The sequence below is a fragment of the Syngnathoides biaculeatus genome, chromosome 23, assembly GCF_019802595.1.
Source record: "Syngnathoides biaculeatus isolate LvHL_M chromosome 23, ASM1980259v1, whole genome shotgun sequence".
NCBI classification, from domain to species: Eukaryota; Metazoa; Chordata; class Actinopteri; order Syngnathiformes; family Syngnathidae; genus Syngnathoides; species Syngnathoides biaculeatus.
The window spans coordinates 13,570,487-13,594,987 of record NC_084662.1 but is presented as its reverse complement, the minus strand read 5'-3'; the positions used below and the strand labels follow the sequence as shown (position 1 = coordinate 13,594,987).

Genomic DNA, 24,501 nt, shown 5'->3' with positions numbered 1-24,501 from the left:
GCCAAAATGCTGGCTCGTTGCATTGCTGGATATTACTTGAACACTTTGGAGGATGGATTCACTCTTCAAACTTTTCCAAAAGACTCAGTTCATCGTGAAAAATGGATTGCACAGGTTTAAAGTTTGTGATATGGTGAGACGACATTTATGGGAATTTTGTCCCAATTCATTGCGATGTAAAGTCGCGAGTTTGACCTTTGGCGAAGTTTAAAGGTCCACTGTCATGAAATGCATGATTTTTAGTATGTTATTGATGAAAAAACAGCAGCCAGTATGGACCCATCCAACATGATTTTGACATATGGCTTTTTGTGACTCCCACCACGAAAATCCTCTCGAGGGATTTTTTTTCGAGAAGAAGCACAAAGTGATGTACAAGGCAGGACCACCCTCAAGCGGACTCGTTTGGTTCTATTAGTTTTACCTGCGGAAAGGTAGCTTGTTGTTCCTTCATGTTAGCTAAAATGCCGTCTTGTTGCATTGCTGGATATTGCTTGAACACTCGGGAGGATGGATTTACCTTTCATAAGTTTCCAAAAGACCCGGTTCGTCGTTGAAAATTGTTTGGTTGGGTGCAAATAACCAGAGCTTCGTGGGTTCCAAATGACAGGTAAGTGTGTATACAGCGACTAAAAAAAAACAATAGTTGGAGGTGCGTAATACGTAAGGCAGGGGTGCTAAATGTGTCAATGTGCGCATCAGAAGGCTTCCGTGCAGCAGCCGCTGAAGGACGGCCTCAGCAGACCTTGTGGATTCCCACCGGCATGTCGACAAGGCTGAGCCGGTGGCTCATCCCCGCCAAAGAAGAGGACACTTAGCTGGGGTTCTTCTGTCCAGAGAAGCCGGACTTTCGTATGGATCTCGTCGAGTTTCAATTTATGTCCTGCCCTAACTCACATTTAAGGTTAAACGAATATTTGAAGTTGCCCATAGCTTGCAATCTGAGGGTGAACTGTTTATTTTTGTTTTTAATGCTCAAAGTTTACCTGGGCGCTCGCCCAGACTCAGCTGCATGCTCACCTTTTCGACTCTTCTGACAACAACACTTGTAATAGAACATATTTGTATCGGTTCTTGGTCATGTTTTGGACAATTTTTCCTTGTTGTTCAATTCCTTACTTGTTCGACTGCTGAGCTATTTGAGTTCCGACCGCAGAGTCTCTCAACAGTTCCCCAGGATGGCCTTTTTTCCAAAACCTCCCCAAATCCATGAAGAAGCCCGCTGATACCTCCATTTAATTGTAGCATGTAATCTGCCTTAAACACAAGGATGATAATAGAGCTGTCCTGTCTAAATGGAGTTTAGGAATAGAAAGGCCGGCCCCCCCCGATCCGTCCCGACTCTCTTATTATCCCCTCAGCCCCGGCCGCAAGGAAGCGCCAAGCCGCCGCGCTCGTTTCAAGCAGGGCCAGTTTCTCTGTGAGTCATGGAGCTCGGGAAACATCCGAGGAGAATGGCGCCCCTGTTTGAGCGCGGCGCTTGCGGCTCGCTGCGCCCCGACGGATCGCTGCGGGACGCAAAAAGCGGCTCACCCTGGATGCTGCGCGAGCACGGAAAATACATACGGCGCGGCCTCGGTTCCAGCCGCATGGCCCGCCGGCGCTCCCGCCGAGAGGTCGAGACTAACCACTTTTTTTTGGGGGGGCTCGCATAGTTGAGGTGAAACGGATATGAAAAATAGTAGAGAAGAAACCGTCCTTAAAGGTGGGTGGGGAGGATGTTTTGTAGCGCAGAACGCTCTTTGTCAAAGTTAGAAAAACACTAGACATGAATGATCACAACTCGCCGCCGCCTATCATTTGGATGGATTACAAAGAAAGGGGAAAAAAAAGCGTTTGTAGGCACAATGCTATATATATTTGACGCTTCTGCATTATGTAGAAGACTAAACAAAGCAGAAGCAAAACACCCAATTCCTTAGATAGACCAGTCAGCATCTCATTTATTTTCCTTCTAAATGTTTCTATTTTAAGGCGCAAAGAGCTGCGAGGCTCAGAATGTAGGGATGAAAAGCTCTGTGTTATCACATTGAGATTAATAAAAGCTAAAATTCCCCACAGTGAGTTGGAAATGTCAAACACGAGAAACTCCATAAAATTGCCACCAATAAAGATCACGTGGACTAAATTGTTGCCGCCGTTCTGTTAATGGAAAAAACCCGACAGCGGTCACAGATATAACTTGAATCTGACGCAAGTAGAGGAATAATACTTTTTTCATCATTATTATGAAACTTAAATAAGGATCAGATTTTGCTTTTGAATTGTGGCTCAACGAAATTATTTCTAAAAGAAAAATCATGAAACAAACCTGAACTTTATAAGAGTTGAGAATGCTCTACAGGTTGGCCAGACAGAGGGATAGAGATGGGAAGGATGTGCAGCAAGTAAAGGTGGTTAAGCATAGCGATAGAAATATTTTGACTGGTAGTGTGCTAAGTGGATGGAAAGAGTACTTTGAGAAGTTAGTGAATGAAGAAAATGGGAGAGAAGGTAGAGTAGAAGAGGCAACCGTGAATGACGTGGTATGAAGTGGCTTTGATTAGTAAGGGAGACGTTAGAAAGGCACTGAACAGAATGAAAAATGGAAAGACAGTTGGTCCCGATGACATACCAGTGGAGGTATGGAACCAATTTGGTGAGGTGGCTGGGGAGTTTTTGACCAATTCAATAGAATACTAGCGGGAGAGAAGAAGCCTGAGGAATGGAGGAAAAGTGCGCTAGTCCCCGTTTTTAAGAACAGAGGCGATGTTCAGAACTGTGGAAACTACAGAGGAATAAAGATGATGAGCCACACGATGAAGTTATGGGAAAGAGTAGTGGAGGCTAGACTCAGGACTGAAGTAAGTATCTGCGAGCAACAGGATGGTTTCATGCCGAGAAAGAGTACCACAGATGCACTATTTGCCTAGAGGATGCTTGTGGAAAAGTACAGAGAAGGTCAGAAGGAGCTACATTGTGTCTTTGTAAACCTAGACATAGCCTATGACAAAGTACCAAGAGGGGAACTGTGATACTGCATGCGCAAGTCTGGTGTGGTGGAGAAATATGTAAGAATAGTACAGGACATGCATGAGGTCAGCAGAACAGCGGTGAGGTGTGCCGTAGGTGGAGGTGGGACTGCATCAGGGATCCGCGCTGAGCCCCTTCCTTTTTGGGGTAGTAATGGATAGGCTGAGAGACGAGGTTAGACTGGATTGCCCTTGGACCATGATGTTCGCAGATGATATGGTGATCTGCAGTGAAAGCAGGGAACAGGTGGAGTAACAGTTAGAAAGATGGAGGTACGCACTGGGAAGGAGAGGAATGAAGAGTAGCCGAAGTAAAACAGAATATATGTGCATGAATGTTAGGGGCGGAGGAGGAAGAGTGAAGCTCCAGGGAGAAGAGATAGCGAAGGTGGACGTCTTCAAATACTTGGGGTCACCAATCCAGAGCAATGGTGACTGTGGTAAGGAAGTGAAGAAACGGGTCCAAGTGGGGTGGAACAGTTGGTGGAAGGTGTTCTATGTGACAGAAGAGTCTACGTCAGGATGAAGGGCAAAATATATAAACAGTGGTGAGGCTGGCCGTGATGTACAGCCTTGAAGAAACAACAGGAAGCAGAACTGCAGGTAGCAGAAATGAACATGCTGAGGTTCTCGCTCGGAGTGACCAGGTTGGATAGGATTAGAAATGAGCTCATTAGAGGGACAGCCAAAGTTGGATGTTTTGGAGACAAGGTTCAAGAGAGCAGACTTCGATGGTTTGGACATGTCCAGAGGCGAGAGAGTGAGTATATTGGTAGAAGGGTGCTGAGGATGGAGCTGCCAGGCTAAAGAGCGAGAGGAAGACCAAAGAAATGAGGGAGGACATGAGGACGGTGGGTGTTAGAGAGGAAGATGCACGAGATACGCTTAGATGGGAAAAGATGACACGCTGTGGCGACCCCTAAAGGGACAAGCCGAAAGAAAAAGAAGATAAGAGTTCAGAATGCTAAAATGTTAATTAAATTTTTTTTTCACCCTTAATTTGTCATTTTTGGTTAAGTTTGTACGTGTTTTGATGTTCTAAATGTGTTTCCTCCAGATGGTTCCATGTTTTTAACACCCCTCCCCTACCAGCGAATGTTCATTTGGGGAATACACAACACAAATGTTCCTAATCAATAGACGCTAATCGCCCAACTCTATTCTATTGATTCCAACTGTGCAGATTCGGAATGACACCAGAGCCAGGTAGAAGTTCACCGCTCTGCATGCACCCGCGCACATCGCCAGTGTGTATACAAACACGCATAATCCGTGCTTGTTTGATGATGCCGCACGCGGGGAGGGGGGGTTCTTGTACGTATCGATTGGCCCTGCCTCACTCAAGGACACGGTCGCGGGGTCATCTATCACCGAGGCCGGAGGCGGCGGTGATGTTCGCAAAAAACTTCAAACGCTGCGGGCGTAACGTGTGGCGGTCTGACGCCGTTGCCTAATAGGGGTGACGAGGGAGTAGAGGATCCGGTCGGGGCACGGATCCCGTGGTAAGGCCGCATTTGATCACGGTGAAGGCAAATTGCGACGGCTCACGTGACGTGGCTCGAGACTACAAAGGCGACCTGAGCTGTCAAACAAGGAACTGGGCAGCCTCAGGTTCAGGGGGAACTGTTTATTTGGTTGTCCCCTGGTAATAATTAACGTACCTTTGTTGACAAACTGAGCAAATCGAGTACTGGGTTTGTATAACTTTCTCCCATGTTCCAAAAATGGTCCCTTAAGTGAAGACTTGTCGACCAGTTCTGGGCGTACTCACGTCTTGGCCAAACTCATTCACTCCAGTAAATACAATAAAGAATAAGTGATTCATCAGAGATTCACCAATGGATGGAGGGATGGACCACAAACGGGTGGAGTCTCAGCTTCCATTGCTTTTCTCTGTGCACGTAAAATACTGAAATCTTGCCAAAGCTGAGATGAAAAACGATTAATTTGAGGTTGGCAATGGGTTGGGAATAATGCATCCCAGCAATTTGATGGATTCTCTCTGTCGAATACTGTGGTGCCTCAGTTCTCGAACACAATCCGTTCCAGAAGGCTGATTGAAAACCAAAACATTCGAAAACCAAAGCTTGTTTTCTCATTACAATGAATGGAAAATAAAATAATGCGTTCCAAGCCTAGAAAAAAAATGTTTTTTCAAAGTGATTTTTTTAGCTTTAGCTGAATAGTAGAGATACATGTATAGTTTAAATACTTTATATAATTCAATCATTTAAGAAATATATTTATTTTTTGCTTAAAATGTATGCTTTAGCCTAGTAGAGTATGCTACATCACTTGCTTTGAGTGCATGCTTTTGTTTCAGAATGGTTTTCATCGTTTTCGCCATGCCATACTTCTTCGACAGCTCAGAAACACACAGACCAGATTCGTGCTCGGCTATCAAATCCTTCTTGAAGTCGACAGTTTTACGCACCACTTTCCTTTTTTCAGCACCAGCAGTTCCACTTTCCTTCTTTGGAGACATGATCGGGGGTTAACGTTGTTCAATTTGAAGAAACAACGTCACTACAGTACTGGGAAACGTCCGTGAGCAGAGGAGTGAGTGAGTTACGTCTTTTCTGTTTTTTTTTTTTTTGGGGGGGTGGGGGTGTTCGCAACCACAATAACAAATGGTGGTGGATCAGCTGGTCGGGGTGTTCGAATACCGATTTTCGTTCGAAAACCAAACCAAAAAAACCTCAAAATTTTCATCCGAAAACCGATTTGTACGAAAACCAAGACGTTCGAAAATCTTATTGTAACTACTCTTTGTCAAGAATGTGCGGCTGCAAGGAGCTGTACAGACTAGTCGACTTGTTCATTTTCGTGTCGGCTAATTGTTAAAAACGTGTTTTTGTGGTGCAACTGTGTTGTCTTACTGCCGTGCTTTTATTCGGAAGTTCTCTCATTCTCAGCTACGGGATGATGCACCAGAACCAGGGCAGGTCTTCCCCGTTTGGCTAGCTTGCGCAACAGTTCCCTGGCTGTTCCAGCGCTAACCACAGCAAGCGCGAGTGTTGTTTCCCTCAGGCTGGAAATAACGGCACACAACAGGAGATGAACCTGTCATCTGTCCATTGTCTGTGGGGATGGATTTCCACAAAGCATTCCCTACTGTACCCACAAAATATACATCACTGATGTCATCTGTGACTACTCGGTTGACATTTTGAAGCGTTTGCTAGATTATTAAAAATGTTACTTTGACCCAATAACAATTCACCCGTTGAAAAAAATGTGAGATTGAGGAGCGCTGTTGCATGCATGACGCTTTTCTTTTAAATAAACTTAATCAGCTGAAAGTTCTCAAAGATGAGTGCCTCACGGTTGCCCCAGCTGAATGCAAAGTATGCCGCTGACACAGCCTGAGAAGTATTCCCGCTATGCTTTATTCTGTTTCCGCCCGGCTACATCCTCACTTTGACATTTGGCTGTGATAAGAGGAAAGCCTTGAATCCCACGCGAATCCACAGCGAATTCCGACCGCCGACGATCCCGACTCCACTCCCACACCAGAGCGGTACAGTAAGACTGCCGCGCACTTCCCGGGACAATGCCTGGGATTCAAACCCCGCATGCATGAGCCCCATTCACGCTCCTATCGCGAGCATCTGCAATGCTAATGAGGGTTTCTCCTCCTGAAGGATGCTTACGATTTCTCCGTGCGTGCTTGTCTTTTCATATTCAGTTTTTTTTTTTCCTCTTTCCACAGACGTCTCTCACCCCGTCTTTCTTTTTGCGTATTGCGTCGGTGTGACGCGAAGCTGCGTCAAAGCGCAATCCTCCGAATAAATGCTAACGTCTCCCTCTGATGTGCGTTGCTGTGCAACCATAAGAAGCCAAAGTTAAAATGTTATGGCTAAACAAAATCCATTCTAGTATGCTGGCTGGTCAAATTATGAAATGATACCCAAAGAAGTCATGGGAAACTGATGAGAAAATTACGTTTTATTAACGGTATATCATTCATAGCAGGTAAACCAAGTGTGCCGATAGAGGCCACTAGGGTGTCGCCTCACAATTCTCCACAATACCTTGAATAAGATGTAATAATTCAAATGAAAATGAACTAATAAAATGAAAATATTTCAAAATATATGTACAGTGGGACCGCAATAGAAGAGACTAATATTGCCGATTGGTCCTTACATTGAAGTCCTTTTTTTTTGGAGGCCCCGTATTGCTTTAGAGTAGAAAATGTTGTATGTTTTTCCATGGCCTAAAGCACATTACAAAGTTATTGTTAAAAATATAACATGATTTAAGTTTTAAATGTTTGTAAGTTTCACATTTCCTTCAAACACACGACACAGGTGTGCTTGGTTGTAGTGACATTGTTGACCTTCAGTACGCACCATGGCCAAGTCGCTATTATAAGCTTCATGCAATTAGTGCGCTTCCTTTTTCCAATTTGGTTGCCAAGACAAACGGCTTGCCAAAAATGTTTGCAGCACGAAAAATATTTTTTGTATTCTTCAGTTGACTGTGTGCCGACAACAGCGCCAGTAAACTACAGCAACCAGTTCTGGAACGGACTGACTTTGTTTAGTCCCGACAGTCCGTTTTATCCAACGTACGAAACCCATCTGTCAAATGTTAGCTGAATTTACAATGGTATGGTATGAGATCAAATGTTCTGTTGTCAAACAAAGTCTCATCATGATTTTATCCATGGTGAACTTTTAATTTGCTAAATTGTAGGCATTGCACTCAACTAGCGAGTGGATGTAATTTTTTTTTTAAAGAAAATCATTGGACAGCAGTCAACTAAATGTTTTATTAGTCATTCGTTTTAATTAAGGCAGTAATTTGTCCTTTTTGGGTAATGAAACTTTTGCTCCTTTAAGGATTCACTTATTGAATTCTCAGGAGACAAATATCAAAGCCCGGGGAAGAGGTCTGCCCTCTTGTATAATCAATCTTAAACATGACTCGGATTTTGCCGTCCCTCATCTAAACAAACAGTCCGAGTACACAAGGCACTTTCTTGACTTTTACAGACTTTGTTACATCAGAGTCTGTCTCAACTTCCCCGACGGCCGTCCGGGCTGAGCGAAGAGCCGCTGGAGGGGCTGGGCCTGCCGGAGGTGACTTCCTGTTCAACAGCTGGTCCCTTGTTCGCCCCCCCCCCCGGCACGGGCTACCCGGCGATAATCTCCCATGAGTCTTTCCACATGGCAGAGAAGCCGCCGTGTCGCTCCGCTGTTTTTCCTGCCTTCCAACAAAGAAGAAAAGGTGATTGTGTTAAGTCCTCTTGGCCTCCGCTTGGGTCCAAGCGTGTGTGTGTGTGTGTGTTTGTGTGTGCGGATTCAAGCTGTGAATCACTTTGCTGCCAGGATGAATGCATGAATCAGCCTTTTCAGTCAGTATGCGAAGCAGCGGCTGGCGGAGGTGTACCGATGGGGAGCGTTCAGCTGTCACCAGCTGACCTCACCACAGACACACTTTGTGAGGCACACTGGGCTTTTCTCTTCAGGCAACCTCCTCTAGAGAACACTCACACCTCAGTTGGCTCCCCTTCCATCAGCTTACACTGACCAGTGTGTATGTTGAAAGGGGGGAAACAACCGTTTACTAAAAAAATCATTTAACCCTTGTCGTGACCTTTGTCGCCCCTGGGCGCAGGAACTGACCTGGGAAGAGGTCACCTGAGTCTGCCAGGTCCTTTTTGGTGCACACTGATGGAACTGTGAGGGTTTATTTACATTAGCCATCGAGGAAATGTTTTTGGATCTCTGCATTCGCTGGGTTACAGGAACACACACACACGTATATTTGGATACAAGTTGCGCAATACTCGATAATTTCCCAAGGGATGATCCATTACATTTTGGAGATAGTCTGAATTTTTGTTAGTTGATTGGATGAAAGGGTAAAGATTTCCATGAAACGATGTGGGCAAGGGCCAGGGGCTAAGAAAGATCCAGAAATGTCGCAGCTCGGGCCAAGAAAATTCTTAAAAAATTTGGAGCCACGGGCTATAGGCCAAAGAAAATATTTGGCTGCAGAGCCCCAAATTTTGGCTCATGGGCAAGAAAAAAATATTGAGATGTGTAGCCCTTACTGGATTTACTGAAATATTAAGACATTTTGAATCACAGTAATGATATGTAAATGTGAAGGAATAGGTTCAGAAAAATAATTGTTGATTCAAAAGTTTCAAACACAGGCAGAGAAAATAGAAAAATAAAAAAAAAATTACAGCCATCAGTAAAGGAAAAATGCTGGACGATAAAATAATAATGATGATGATCATGAGCCAGAAAAATCCAGACATGGGTCATGAAAACATCAGAACCAGAAACAAAATCTGGAGCTGTTGGTTAAAAATGGTGTTGAGCCATATTTCAACAAACATCCAGAAATTGGGTGCCCGGGACCAAGAAGAATCCTAAATTTTGATGCCATCAGTCCAGAAAAAAAGATGGACCCAAGTTCCACAAATATTGAGAAATATGAAGCCAAGGGCCAAAAAAGGTCCAGGGCGTTTGGCCAGTTCTCCAAGATAGTTCCAAACATTTTTGAGCTATTTTCTAAAAGCATCCCGAAAGTTTGGGTCATGTGCGGAGGAAAAATCCTGACAATTTGAGCCATGGGTCAAGAAAACTGCCAGGCCATAGTACAAGAAACCTTCAGAAATTTTGCTCTATGAACTCAGGAAGATCCAGACATTTTGCATTAGCGCAAGAAAGGTCCAGAAATGTTAAGCCATAGACAAACATGATCCGGATATTGGCAACTGTTGCTTAAATATCAGGTCATAAACCTTGACACATCCAGGAATTCAGGCCACGGGGCTAACAAAAATCCACAAATGTCATTTTTGTATCATTTCCCCCCCCCCTCTTTGACAAAGTGTTGTATTTTATTCTTTGTCCTGATTGAAAGACGCACACCCTTGGTGAAGGTCTTGGCTTTTTGTTACTATACATAGGGAGAGAAAAAAAAGTCTTCCGACTTGAATCGGAGCGAGTCTTCGCACATTTCTTGAATCCGTCCCGTTCTGCCACCGAGGGACACGGCAACAAGGGTCGCGCTGTTGTTGTGTCCGACACAGACCCTTTCTGAACTTCATTTCCAACTGAAAGGCGGATGACACACGTGCCGCTATGATTGGACGAGACAGCTGCTCCCGGGATGCACAGAGGCCTTTGATTGGCCTTGGCAGCTGCCCATGCTCAGCTTAGTTTTAGTGCTTGCTAAGTGTGTGCGTCGATGCATCTGGGCGTGTGCGTGTGTATGTGTGTGTGTTTGCATTATCAATGAGGTCACCGTTATAGCATACCTCGTAAATGCTTTCGAGCTGATGTTTATCCGACTTATCAAGTTAAGGCTTCGACTGCTGTGAGCGTCATTAAAAGGAAAGCTTTTGTTTGTCCTTTGCGATGCTTTGAAACATTTGAAAATATTTGTATTTTATTTATTTATGTATTCCCAAGCGCTCATTTTAGAGTTTTATTGGTGTCCATTGTTGCTGAGAAGCTCACGCAATGAGTTCAACCAACAAAACTTGGTTCTGATCTGTTTACGTTCTGTTTGTGAATAGAACTAAAGGGATATTGGAAGTTTCTCGGCTAGCTTACCGATATTGCGCCTTATCAATATTCACCATGACAACAGCATCTATATGCTATCCTTCTTATTACAAGCCAGTTTTCATACAAAGGTGACTGCTTGTGAGGAATGAATTTCAAAAAAGTGGGTTTTTCTGAGGTGTGCAGATTATATTCAAGCGCGTACTATACTCGAGTTATTGGGGGGAAACTTCCTCACCCTAGCATCCTTTTGCATTTCAACCCACACCTCAACCCCCTGGGGTGATCAATGCCGGCATGATATCGTACTGTCATTTTCTTTTTTCCTTTTGAGAAGGTTTTGAGTTCTATTGGGATTTTGCTGTGCTCTTTTATTGCTTTATTGCATTTTCTACCACTTGTCCGGGTTGGGTCGTGGGGGAAGTAGCTTCAGCACGGATACCCAGACTTCCCTTTCCCTGGCCACTTCTTCCAGCTCTTCCGGAGGGATCCCGAGGCGGTCCCGGACCAACCGAGAGACATAGTCTCTCCAGCGTGTCCTGGGTCGTCCCTGGGGTCTCTTTCCGGTGGGACGTGCCCGGAACACCTCACCAGGGAGGCGTCCAGATCATGTGCCCCAGGCACTGGCTCCTCTCAATGCTGAGGCCCTCGCGGATGACCGAGCTTCTCACCCTATCTCTAAGGGAGAACCCGGACACCGTGCGGAGGAAACTCATTTCGGCCAATTGTATCCGAGATCTTGTTCTTTCAGACACGAAAAAACTGTATAGTTTATTTATTTATTTATTTATTTATTTTAGGGGGGTGATACGTGTAAATACAGTGCCAGGATTATGCTTACGTAACTACAAGTTTTAAGATCCCAAGCAACAAAAGTACAACTTATACCCTAGGAATGCCATGCACGCTTCATACAGCGGCGTTCATAAAAAAAAAAAAAATCAGCTTTAGGAGCGGCGTGGTCATAAAGTCAAGATCCAGCCCGCGAGGTTTGTTTTGAGCCGTCCTGACAGCTGAAATGATTACATAATCGTCGTGTTGCCGCAGACCGTGCCACTGCCGCGGCGGCAGGGGTGCCAGCAAGGACCCCGCCGCAGATGGCGGTCCTGCCTGCTCGCACCTGTGAGTCATTTGGGCCCAAATTGTTTATTTGGCTTTACTTAAGTGCTACCAGTGTTTCCTCTGCGTCCCCTTTCCAAAGGTGGTTGGGGGGAATCACAGCAGACCTCCTCCTAACCCGTCAAAAAAGAGCGTGTCCCTCTGGGTGACGCACAACTTCAGCATGACCACCGGCTAAATAAGACCAAATTAACCTAAAAGGATACCCTCCAATTGCAACCCCCTTGATTTTTGACTCCTCAGGGGGGGGTGGGGGGGGGGACACTCTTGCAGAAAAGCGCAACCGCTTAACACAAATAAAGAAGTCATTCCGGTGTCGCATTAGTCTTATTTTGGTCTTCTGGGAAAAAGGAAAAGCCCTCTCCCTGGTTTTTCTAACTATCTCTGCACGTGCTTGCGCGTTTGTTGTTGCCACCGCAGCCGAAAAACAGCTGCACGGGACGGGGTGACTCAGCTCGCGGTCAAACTCCACAGCTGCCGGCTCCCGCTTTTAACTCGCTAAGACGACGCGCTTGCACGGTCGCGCTCGAGGCAGATGGCCGCCGCGGTGATCGAATCATCCTACCGGAAGGCCAAAATCTACCCAAAAAACGGGCAATGGGATCAATCCCTAAAAGAAAAAAAACAATACAACAGAGTCGTGGATTTTGTGGGTGCTAACTAGGTCCTCTAAATTAGCTAATGAGATAACGTGCAGGGTAATGAGGGCTTGAAAGAAGGTCATGATGTAATGAAATACCCAACACACACACACAGCATGTTGGGAGATGTACTCTTCTGGGGAATTAAAGATCTTGAACGGAACGTACAGTATAATAAGCAGTCTATTATAGTTCATCCCCGGTGGGCTGATGATTCTTAATAGGAGATCGGATGATTATAGAAAGTAAAGTGGAGTCAAGTGAGCGGAAGGAGGGGAGATTGTTTACAATTTTGTCGGCAATAACCAGAGTGGTGTAATGAGCCGTGAACGAAGGGGGAGGAAAAAAAGTTGGATTATTTCTGTCGGGACTTTAATAACAGCAGCGACATCCACAACCCGTTTCCTGATTCATCCTCGTTATGTTCGTCGACAATCAAATTACGGAAAAGACGCTCAAGGCCTTTGTGATGCCTTTTGATTAAAAACTCTCACAAAGACTTTGTCTGTCGTCTTTGCGTCTTCCTTTGCCGTATTATAATGAGATCACGTGATGGGGAAAATAGATCAAAAGCAGGGTAAATCCTCAAATTAGACCCGCTTGTCTGGGTGTGCAAATTTCGCGATGATATACCAATAATACGAATAATATGTTAATGCTGGCAGCTGATCCCTTACGCCGACCCACATCAAAGGAGGAGTGATTCCTGGGAATTCTGATGGGAACATTCCCAAATGCTCCGCCCTGTTTCTGATCCAGCTACATCAGCCGCGGTTTGCTTTCCTCACGTTTATTACATGTTTATTACTATATATTATACGTTTATTACTATAGGTGTAATCAGCAAACACTGCAATGCATCACACTGAGAGCTGTTTGAAATATTTAAAACATGTAATGAAGAAAAATGTGACGCGGTCACCAGAGGTGACTAATGTCGTGCCACTAGCGAAACGGCACCATAAACGGACTTTTGTGTGTGCGCTCAGCTGTTGTAAATGTTAAAAACAGTTCTTGTAAATGGTGGCGGAATCTCATTGAGTATCCCAAACTTTTTGTGAGTGTTGTGTTACGACTATTGTATTAACGCATATCTACCGTAGATTGTGAAAGTGATTTGTTTGCAAAGAGAGACGAGGGACGAGTGTACTTTGTTATAAATAGGACCAAACGGACCAGAAACCTGCGCCAAAGCCGTTAGCGTTGCCCTTTGTCCCGTTTCGTGTCGTTGTTTGTGATTGAGCTGCAAATTTTAACACTCCCCCCGCTGCACTTCACAATTGTTTGCTTTCTAACAGGAATTCAAAACACATTCCCAGCGAGAGTAAAAACCGTCTGACTCACTGGTGGCGAAGGCCCCCGTGAAGCAAAGCATCCTCAGCGCGTGTGTATTTTGAAAGCCTGAAATAGATCAGGGAGTGTATCCGCACATTTTTCATTTTTTTTTTTTTTCAATCTTCCTGCCCATTTGTCCATCACGCAAGCGCCTCGCCGCTTCCTGCCGACGTCGCTCCGGCGATGACTGCCTTTGCTAATAAAAAAGTCAAACAGGAAACTTAGCGGATCCCCTCCGATTGTTCCAAAGGTGTCTGCGGTTGGAATCCCCCCTCCCAGCCTCCCTTTGTACATCCGCCGTGCTGTACGCCCCCCCCCCGCACCCACCCACCCAAGCGCACCGCCTAATGAGTTTGTGTACAAACTCAAGGAGGTGAAACAACACTGTTGTGTAACTAAACACACAAGCACACGCGCAGGGCGAGGGGGCTTCTGGGGGGGGGGGGCTGGTGCGAGAGAGGAGACGTGGTTCACATACAGGACAGGAGACAGAAAGACTGGAGAACTTTGAAATCTATTCTAAAGCTGACTGGAGGCAAGTGTAAAAACTTTAGAATTGGAGTTATATGCTCTGACCTCTTTGTTCTGGTCAGAACCCGAGTTGCTGCTGCAGCTGTTCAATGCTCTTTTTGGGGGGAGTCCAGTCAGAAGACCATTACAATAGTCAAGTCCACTTGAGATAAAAGCATGGATGAGCTTTTCCTACTTTAGATATGTTCTTCAGATGGTAAAAAGGCAGTATTAGTCATTGATTTGATATGACTGTTGACGGTCAGGTCGGAATCGATCAGAACACCAGGGTTTTCGGACTTGGTCTTTGCTTTTTAAAGATTGCGGGTGCAAGTATGTACGAACAGCAGTCCTTTTTTCTTTATTGCCATAAAGAATTGCCTCAGTTTTGTTGTGGTCCAGTTGAAGGAAATTTTGGCTCATCCAGTTATTTAATTTAGTTAAAGGGCATAGTGCATAAATTGTCCCGCTAGTAACAGCACTTATTGGGTTGCTTTGCTTATATTTTGGATAGCTTTATGACCAAAATGTGAAGATGAAGTCACAATTAAATGATAAAGCATTAAATGACTGAAAACAAGTTATTCAATACAACAAACTCTTTCTTTCGGCTTGTCCCATCAGGAGTCGCCATAGCGTGTCATTTCAGATGAACGCTCATATTTGTTTGGCACAGTTTTTACGCCGGATGCACTTCCTGACGCAGACCCCTCTTGGGGATCGGAGGCCCCAGTGAGAAACGAACTCGCGACCCCTGGTTTACCAAACTACTGAGCTATGGGGCCCCCGAAAACAAGTTATTCAATATATATGAATAATTAATACATGATTTTTTTTTTTAACCAAATCTCGGAATCTGCCTCCCCTCCCAAAAAATACATAGTGGTAGGACCCTAATCCAGAATGAGTCCACAATCGTGCCATCCGTTTCGACGCATTTAGCGGTTAGAAGGTGAGTTGCAGTCGTGCCACTGATGCGGTCAGGTCTGGTTCGGGGGTGAGGGCTGGATCGAGACAGTGAGGTTTTGGGACTCAGACAGCGGGGATGTGGCCAGACAGGAGCCACCTGGCGAAAGGCCAAGGCCTGGACCCTCACCCTGGAAGGAAGCGGAGGGCCCGACGCGCATGCGAGAGGCCGTAGAGTTCAGGATGTATAGGAAAGGGGCCGCAAAGACCCCCACAGTCCATTACTGCTCCACGGGCCGAACCATTTGTCTGGGACCTGTCAATTTCTATTATAATGTGACTATTTTAGTTTCTGTTGCGCTGCCTTTTTGCGACTTCATTGCCACATTTTTAACGATAATTAAGTGGAAACGTACAAATATAGAATGTAAATATTTTACTTTTATGAGCGTAACTGAGTGGCAATTTTTCAAAAATATTTTGCACTGAAAACAAAAACTGTTTTGCTGCAACGTTTGCAGGAAATGTTTGCAAAGATTTACAAGCATGTCTCCAAAAAAAAGGGAAGTGTGCAGAGGGTTGTAATTAAAATGGAATATCAGTTCACGAACAAATCCAGTATTCCTATTTCAAATAGTTTCCACCCCTTTTTTCCTCAAATTATTGATTAATATTCTGTAGTTACTGATTGTTGTCTTAACATTTTCAGAGTAAAAATCGACTTAAAAAGAAGTTCAAATGCAAAAATGCCCCACTTTGGCGTTGATGTTCCACACCCGGCAAAAAAAAAAAAAACGAGCTGGAATGAGTTGAAAGCGTCCTTTGTGCCCGTCTCTCTCTTCTGCCCCTTCCTTCTCTCATTTGACATCGTCAGTTTATGTTTTTACTGCAACGGCGCGGCGTCACAACATAACCCCGGTGCCAGTTTTTATGCCGCCGCTTAGCTGGAGCGCGGCGCGCCAAGCCCCAATTTACGTCGACGCGTCCTGTTCCTGACAGCACAAGCACGTATTCACATAAATGCTGCCTTGCGCATACATGAACCCTCGAAGATGGAAAAAAAAAAATGAAAAGACTGAGGGGAAAACACATCTCTAAACCTTCGCATCTGTGTGTATATATTCAAATATTTAAAAAAAATGGGCTATGTTCTTTAAGTTAGGTACCGTAATTTCCGGCCTACAAACTGCGACTTTTTTCACACGCTTTCAACCCTGCGGTTTATGCAGTGATGCGGCTAATTTAACGGCAGCAGGGGGGGCACTCGAGCGGAAAACGTAAGAATGAGAACGCTCGAATGTACTGTATGTGCCAAGGAAGTGACTTTTACCGGCCCTGTTAGCGCTGTGCTAGCGTGTTGCTGCTGTGTTACTGGCATGTCTCAGTGGTAAGTTTTATTTTAACGGGCCCTGATAGCGTTAGCGCGGTGCTAGCATTCGCGCGGTGCTAGTGTTAGTGCAGTGTTAGCGTTAGCACTGTGTGGAGTTTGCATGTCCTCCCCGTGCCTGCGTGGGTTTTCTTCAGGCACTCCGGTTTCCTCCCACATGTTAGCGCTATTAGTGTTAGCACTAGCGTTAGCGCGGAGCTAGCATTATCACTAGCGTTAGCGTCTACTCTACTTTTTCTCTGTAGCGTCTTTCTTTGTAAATATCGTGGGTTTCAATGTGGCCACTTGCGGCTATTACACAGCTGTTCCGTATGTCTGTACCAAATGGTATTTCCTTTACATATGTACTCGGTGAGGCTTGTAACCAGGTGCGCTCTGTTGGGCGGGAATTACGGTACTTTGGGTTTTAAGTACCTTTTGGATTTCGAGAGAAATTTTTACAAGGACACCTTCTTAATCCTAACACTAATAAACCACAACGACCATATGTAGCACAGAATATCATGGGAATTGAAAAAATGTCATGTTAAGATGATAAAGTAGCATTTTTAAGAGCAATGAAAAAAAAGTAATGTTATAAAAATGTCATTTAACCACATTTAAAAAGTTTCAGGAAAAAAATAATTTTTTTAGTGAATCTTTTTAGTGTTTGTGCGTTCATTCTGTTCCATACCACACCTTGGAAGGTTTGAATAAAAATAAATACACAAATGAAAAAACACCAGATTCAGCGATCGGCACAAAATCCAGCTGACGTGTCCGTTACTACAGACTCCACGAAAAATGTTCGAAATCAAACGAGGAATCAGCCATTTCCGTATGAAGCACAAATTCCGGGCCTTGCACTTTGACAGATTTTGAAAAATATTACCTAAGAACCCCGTCGGAAGCTGGTACCCCAGATAGTTGTCAAAAGTCGTCCGAGATATATTTGTGGCGCATGGTGTCAAAATTTGCCGATCATTTTGAGGATTCTTCACGAAAAAGGTCACGCAAAGGTCATTCATACAGTAACGCGGCAGTTGTTTTTCGCCTCTAATGAACCTTCAACGCTGAAAACAAGTTTTGATTTAAAACCCCTGGCAATATGAGCATGTAATAAGGCAGTTTATAGATGTGAGAACTTCATAAAAGCGAGGCATACAGTTGGAGCAGGCCACAGACCTCAACGTCACTATAACCAGCACGCTGGCTTTTAATGGATGCTCTCTTAACGGCAGCGCTTATTTTCTCTGGGAATCTGAATGTTGTTGGGCAAAAGCCTCTAATTAAAGGCAAAGCTGTGAGATTTCGTTGGGCTCACATCCCGAAAAAAAAAAAAAAAAAAATCACGCTCCACACGTTTGTTTGGAATGAAGAATCTGTGTATCACTCAAAAACATTGTTTATATTAAGGCGCCACGGTGGGTCAGCTGGAAAGCATTGGCCTTCACAGTTCTGAGGTCCCGGGTTCAATCCCGGACCCGCCTGTGTGGAGTTTGCGTGTGTCCCACGTGCCTGCGTGGGTTTTCTCCGGGCACTCCGGTTTCCTCCCACATTCCAAAAACATGCGACATTAGTTGGACGCTCTAAATTGCCCCAAGGTGTGATTGTGAGTGTGATTGGTTGTTTGTCTCTGTGTGCCCTGTGATTGGCTGGCGACTAGTCCAGGATGTACCCCGCCTCCTGCCCTTTGACAGCTGGGATAGGCTCCAGCACTCCCCGTGACCCTCGTGAGGATGAGCGGCAAAAGAAAATGGATGGATGGATTAATTAAATTTTTTAATGACAGTTTTTTTTTTTTTTACAAATCCATTTAATTAATTTTACACCGTTTTTTTTATGAATCAAGGACCAAATGTTCAAAATGGGAAACTGTCAATATTCCTGTTTTCACATATTTTTGGGCTTTTTAACAAGCATTAAAAAAAAAGCTGGGGGGCAGGGTGGACACCCGACAAGGTTAACTTCAGCAAACGAAACATTAATTGGTCACTATAAATTGCCCGTAGGTGTGATCGTGAGTGCGGCTGTTTGTCTCTATGTGCCCTGCGATTGGCTGGCAACCAGTTCAGGGTGTACCCCGCCTCCTGCCTGTTGACAGCTGGGATCGGCTCCAGCACTCCTCCGACCCTTGTGAGGATAAGCAGCTAAGAAAATTGATGGATGGATTAGAGATATTTAGCAATTTTAACTTACTTACACTTTACTGACTTATACTTTGTTTTGTTTTGGTGACTCCAAAGTTTGTAAATGAGCAGTCATGATTATTTATCAAAGGTGTACTTCCTTCATTTATTGACAATGAAAAGAATGTTGAATTGATCCATATTTCGTGGTTCGTGTGGACATGTATGAGTTGAACTCAACAAACTGCGCTAAAATATCTTTATCAGAAGTGTAATCCAGGAAGTAGAATACAATCATGCTTTAAACACAATTAAGATGATTGTAATATGGCTGATGGCCGTAGTCTGGATTTATTCTTGCATGTAATAAGCACAGGTGTCAAACTCGTGGCCCAGGGGAGCAAATCTGGCCTGCGGCATCATTTTATGTGGTCCGAGAAAGACAAGCCTACCCAACGATTCTTGCTAAAACACCAAAACATGCAAATTTTCCTCGTTTTTTACAACTTTGAAATACTCCCATTTTTTTGGGTTGCAATCCATCCATCCATTTTCTTAGCTGCTTATCCTCACAAGGGTCGCAGGGAGTGCTGGAGCCTATCCCGGCTGTCAACGTGCAAGAGGCGGGGGTACACCCTGAACTGGTTGCCAGCCAATCGCAGGGCACGTAGAGACAGACAACAGTTGCACTCACAATCACACCTAGGGGCAATTTAGAGTGTCCAATTAATGTCGCATGTTTTTGGAGTGCCCGGGGAAAACCCACGCAGGCACAGGGAGAACATGCAAACTCCACACAGGCGGGTCTGGGATCGAACCTGGGACCTCAGAACTGTGAGGCTAACGCTTTACCAGCTGATCCCCGCGCCGCCTGGTGCAATCCCCCTTTCAAAATAAACTGAATAATAGTTGAACACACCATTTTTTCCCGGCTACTGATTACAAAACTCATATTACCTTGTGTATGTGTAATAATATCAGGTCATTATACATTTATAGGGTTCATAGTCATCATGGGCCTCAACAGAAAAGCGTAACCACAATGTGGCCTGCGACAAAAATGAGTTTTGGTGCTAAAATTAAAATGTGTGTTTGATGTAAAACAAATGACAAAATAATCACATGCCTTTTTTTCCCCGTTTTTGTCCGTTGATTGGCCATTTCAAGTGGGCCGAACAAACGATACACTGTCTGTCAAGCTCCGACAGGGGCAGCGTGCCAGCAAAATGTATCAAACGTGACAAAAACGTAATCAGCGACATGTAAACAGGCAGGTCGCTGATCTCAGAACGCATTCACCGGCGTAATCCGTGAAACGTCAGAGTCTGCCATAATAAATGAGCGGAGTTTTTAAATCCTGTCAGAGGTCAGAGGTTGTCGCCCATGTGCCCTTGAGCTCTTTTTTGAGGGGGGGGGGTCAACGGAGGTGGGGGCATAGCCACAGGCAGTACAAATTCACACACACAGTTTTTTTCTGCCAATCTTACGGGCAAGGTCAACAGATGTTTCTTTGTTGCGCCGCGTATCGCATCCAGGGTCAGCTTTATTTCTGGGGGTCTTCGCTATAACGGCAGTTTAGTGAGAAGGTTTTCCACGTGAGGCCCCCCCGCCCCCCTTCGATGCTGGACCGGGACAGACCACCGCCGTTAACAGCGTTCAAAAAGCTCCGTCGCGGGCCCGCACAGACCTCTCCCCCTCCTCGCCGCTGACCCCGTGAACTGTGCGTGTACGGAACCGGAGCGGAACTAAACGGGTGGCTCCGGCGGCGTCATGAGAAGGGCTTGCCGTCATCCGTGCAGAATGCGTGTCAGGGGGATTGGGTAACTCTGCCAGGGGAGGAAAAAGGCCGGCAGCTCACACTGCGCACATTGTTGAAACACAAGACAGCTCACTTACACAAGACAAGTGTGCTGCGTAGATGTGTTCGCGCGCGTGTGTGTGTTTATGTCTGTCAGTCAATGCGTACAATATACAGTGAGGCAACATTTTATGAGCATGTTCTTTTTGTGTATGTATGCATGCGCGCGTGTCAGCTCCCCCCCACCCCCCCCCAAAAAAAAAACACGTAAGATGGTTCTAGAAGTCCCAGAAAGTTTCCATTACCATAATTTCTCGAGTACAATGCGCACCCCCGAAATTGACCTAAAAAAAAACAAAACAAAACAGGAAAAACCCTTCTACCAATGTACAATGCGCACCACCAATTTGCTGCTACCCGTATGCTCTAAATATTGGGAATTATCCGTATTTATATTTTGTTAGGTTATTATTGTTTTTCAAAAAACTACACAGCTATACAGCAATCATTAATATTAATCATTGCGCACGTGTTGATGTAGCTGTAATATAATCTCGGGACAGGCCACAGGACATGCTTGTCCTGGTCCCTGGAATTGGCAGAACAGAATCCCTCAACCAACTAAAATAAATGCTCAATGATGACATAACATTTTATTAACACGGTTGATAACACATCAAATCTTAATCTTATCCTCTACATTCCACATCCTTGGCCAAGACTTCAAAAGCAACATCTGGTTCATCTCCAATCTGAAAAATATCCATCGTTAGCTACCGTTGGTGACTTGGACCAGTTCTGGTGCCACCTGAATTCACGAAAAGTGACCCTATTTTTTTTTTTATGTGCCCATGACGCTCGTATTATATAGTTTGAGCTCACGTTGTTTTTATACCCACTTGAAAGCATTGAGGCAAACTATCGTTGTTCGGACTGCGGCGCAACTTCCGGGTGGCGTCATCGGCACGAGTGATGACATTTCTTTTAAAAGCGGCTGCACAATTAGCCTGTTGTAGTCGCCATTTTTTGTCTTGGTTTCTGGCAGTCGTTTCTGATCTTTGACGCAGTCGCAACAAACACGCTACGCTAACGATCGTAAAATGCGAGCTCCCCGAGGCGGTCATAGAGTTCAGGTTGGGGCGGCGCACATTACCGTAGTATAAATGTGTAACATAAGACATCGAATATCATATCGAAATGTATACCTTTTTTACCACTCTTTGTACCTGTATACGACTATACAAAGTGATTGTATTTTTTATTTTTCACCCATACCTAAATATAATGAGCTCTATTAAGTTTTTGAAAATGTTTTTGGAAAAATGTGCACATTCTTTTCGAGAAATTACGGTATTGTATGGTGCATTATTGTTCGTAGTACAGTGATGCCTTGAGATACGAGTTTGATAATACTGGAATGAATTAATCTGTTCCATATTGTACTAATGTTATAAAAACATAATGGAATAATTATAAGTTAAAATGTAAAGAAATATAGTAAGCAGTTTGTGGATGAAGATTTTATCACTGCAATCCAATGCATTGTGCTGCTCCTTCTGATGTGCCTGCCTTGGCCCTGGGGGCACCAGACACTTCTTTTTGTACTACTATTTTTTATTAATATTTTTGTTCATAGAGCGTAAAAAATATATGCCTGTGAGTATTGTTACATGACCTGTCTACCTTCAAACAACAATTGCTTTGAAAACCGCAGCAATCGATGCTAACCGTTAGGGTGTTAATAGCATTTTACATTGTTTGTTAGCATTAAGCTAAGACGAGTTTTTCCCTCGTATCTCAAGTTTGTGCTCCCAACTCAAAGCAAAAATTCAGTCGAAATGACTGCTCGTATATCGAAAAATTAAATCAGTCGGATGATTTGTATTTCAAGGCTCCGCCGTAGTTCAATCCATCCATCCGTCCATCCGTTTTCTTTACCGCTCATCCTCATTAAGGTCACGGGTGAGATGAATCCTATTCCAGCGGACTTGCGAAAGACATGGGTGGCACACCGGACTGGTTGCCAGACAAAAGGAAAATATTTGGAGTCTTCAGTGCATATTTTAGGAATGTGGGAGGATAACCGAGTAACCTGCTGAAAACGTACACACTCATGGCGAGAATGTGCAAACTCAACATAGGAGCTGAGCTTCCGACCCAGAACCTCAGAACTGTTAAGTAGACTTTCTTATTAAGTTACATTTGGGTGTCTGCGTGTGATTATGCATCTGGTTGCAACCCATTGAACCCCGGGCAAATTATTACTCAAGGGGAACGCGATGGTTCAGTACCGCTAGTCTGGGTTTGTGTGTGGGTGTGCCCTAGGTCAACATCATAAGACGCTGGTCCATCTTTTCGGAAAACCGGTTTAGGATTCAGGGCCTTGTTTTTGTCAGTAGCTTACCGAAAGACAGGAGCTTTAGCGGTTTGGGTGGTTAGCACTTTGACAAGATGATGATTCTGGTCGAGGTTCTCGACAGGGCTAAAAACAGACTTGTTAGGTCAACTGCAAAGTGCCCCAAGCTGTGATTGTGAGTCCTCCGGTCTCCTTGATTGACTGGCGATCAGTCCAAGTGTTGACCCCACCTCCCGAAGTCACCTCCTCCGTGACTGGAACGGGATAAAGCGGTACGGCTGATGGATGGACTTTGACTAAACACGTTATGTTTTGAGAAGCATTAGCGTCGAAGAACAGGTTCTGCCGCCCCGGCCAATGACGGATTCGGTTTCAGCCGTCCGTGCGACCATTTGTCCCGCTTGTTCACCCGCAAAATCTGGCTCCACCCTGGAAAAGTGACTGAGCTTTGTCCCCCCGAAGGCACCGCTCGAAAGTGTGTAAATTTAGAGCTTCAATCAACGCTCTGCTGAATGTAATTATTTATTGTAGCTGTCCTTTTAAAAAAAAATGTATGCTTTGAATCAGACATAAATAAATACAAATCTAAAATAGGTTGTATTATAATGGGCAAGACGGTGAACTTGTGGTTACTAATTGCACATCTGCCTCACAGTCGAGAGGTGCCGACTTCTGATCTCAGCTCTGTGCGTGATGTTTCCGTGCTTTGCTTTGGTTTTCCTCCTGGTACTCCGACTGCAAATGTCAATGTTAGGTTCCTTGAAAGCATTTAAGTCTCTTGTTTTCACAAAAAGTCTTAAAGACCCAGCATTTGCCAAGGTTGTGTAAACTCTTAGTATGCAGTCTGTGTGCGCGGAAAATGACCGGCAACCAGTCCAGTGTAGATTTCACCTCTTGTCTCATCAGCTGTCGTCGGTACAGAACATTGACTATTTTACAAAGCTTCTTGTATTAATTCATCGATTAAGTTTATTTATTACAGTAAAGAAAATAGGTATTTGAACACCCTGCCATATTGCAAGTTCTCACAAAATTTTTGGCGTAGGTGCATGTCCACTGAGAGAGAGAGAGCCTAAAAAGAAACATCCAGAAATCAAAACGTGTGATTTTTTTTTTTTTTTTTTTTTTTTAGCGATTTGTGTAACACAGCTGCAAATAAGTATTTGAGCACCTGAGAAAACCAATGTTAATATTTGGTGCAGTAGCCTTTGTTTGTAATCACAGAGGTCAAACGTTTCCTGTAGTTGTTCACCAGGTTTGCACACACTGCAGGAGGGATTTTGGTCCACTCCTCCACACAGATCTTCTCTAGATCAGACAGGTTTCTGGGCTGTCGCTGAGAAACACGGAAATCCAAAGATTTTCTATTGGGTTTAGGTCTGGAGACTGGCAAGGCCACGCCGGAACCTTGACATGCTTCTTACGGAGCCCATCCTTGGTTTTCCTGGCTGTGTGCTTCGGGTCATCGTCACGTTGAAAGACCCAGCCCCGACCCATCTTCAATGCTCAGACTGAGGGAAAGAGGTTGTTCCCCAAAATCTCACAATCCATGCCTCAGTCATCCTCTCCTTAATACAGTGCAGTCGTCCTGTCCCATGTGCAGAAAAACACCAACAGGTCTTTGATGGTCAGAATTCTAGATGATAGACAGGTGTTCAAATACTTTTTTGCAGCTGTAACATGCCAATAAATTGTTTTGAAAAAATCATAGATTGTGATTTCTGGATTTTTCTTTTTAGATTATCTCTCACACCTACAATGAAAATTTCAGACCCCTCCATGATTTCTTAGTGGG

The 24,501-nt window shown here is 44.5% G+C and overlaps 1 protein-coding gene across 3 annotated transcripts in view; it reads left to right on the top strand.

Moving 5' to 3' along the window:
* Positions 1-24,501, top strand: part of LOC133496231 (protein eva-1 homolog A) — a 295,444-nt gene that overhangs the window by 164,308 nt on the left and 106,635 nt on the right. Inside the window, exon 1 of one of the 3 annotated variants that reach the window (XM_061811539.1) lies at positions 8,179-8,246. The exons of the other annotated variants lie outside the window; for them this stretch is intronic. The gene's annotated coding sequence lies outside the window, so the exon portion shown is untranslated. Of the gene's footprint in view, positions 1-8,178; positions 8,247-24,501 lie in introns of those variants that run through there. 3 annotated transcript variants of the gene reach the window in all.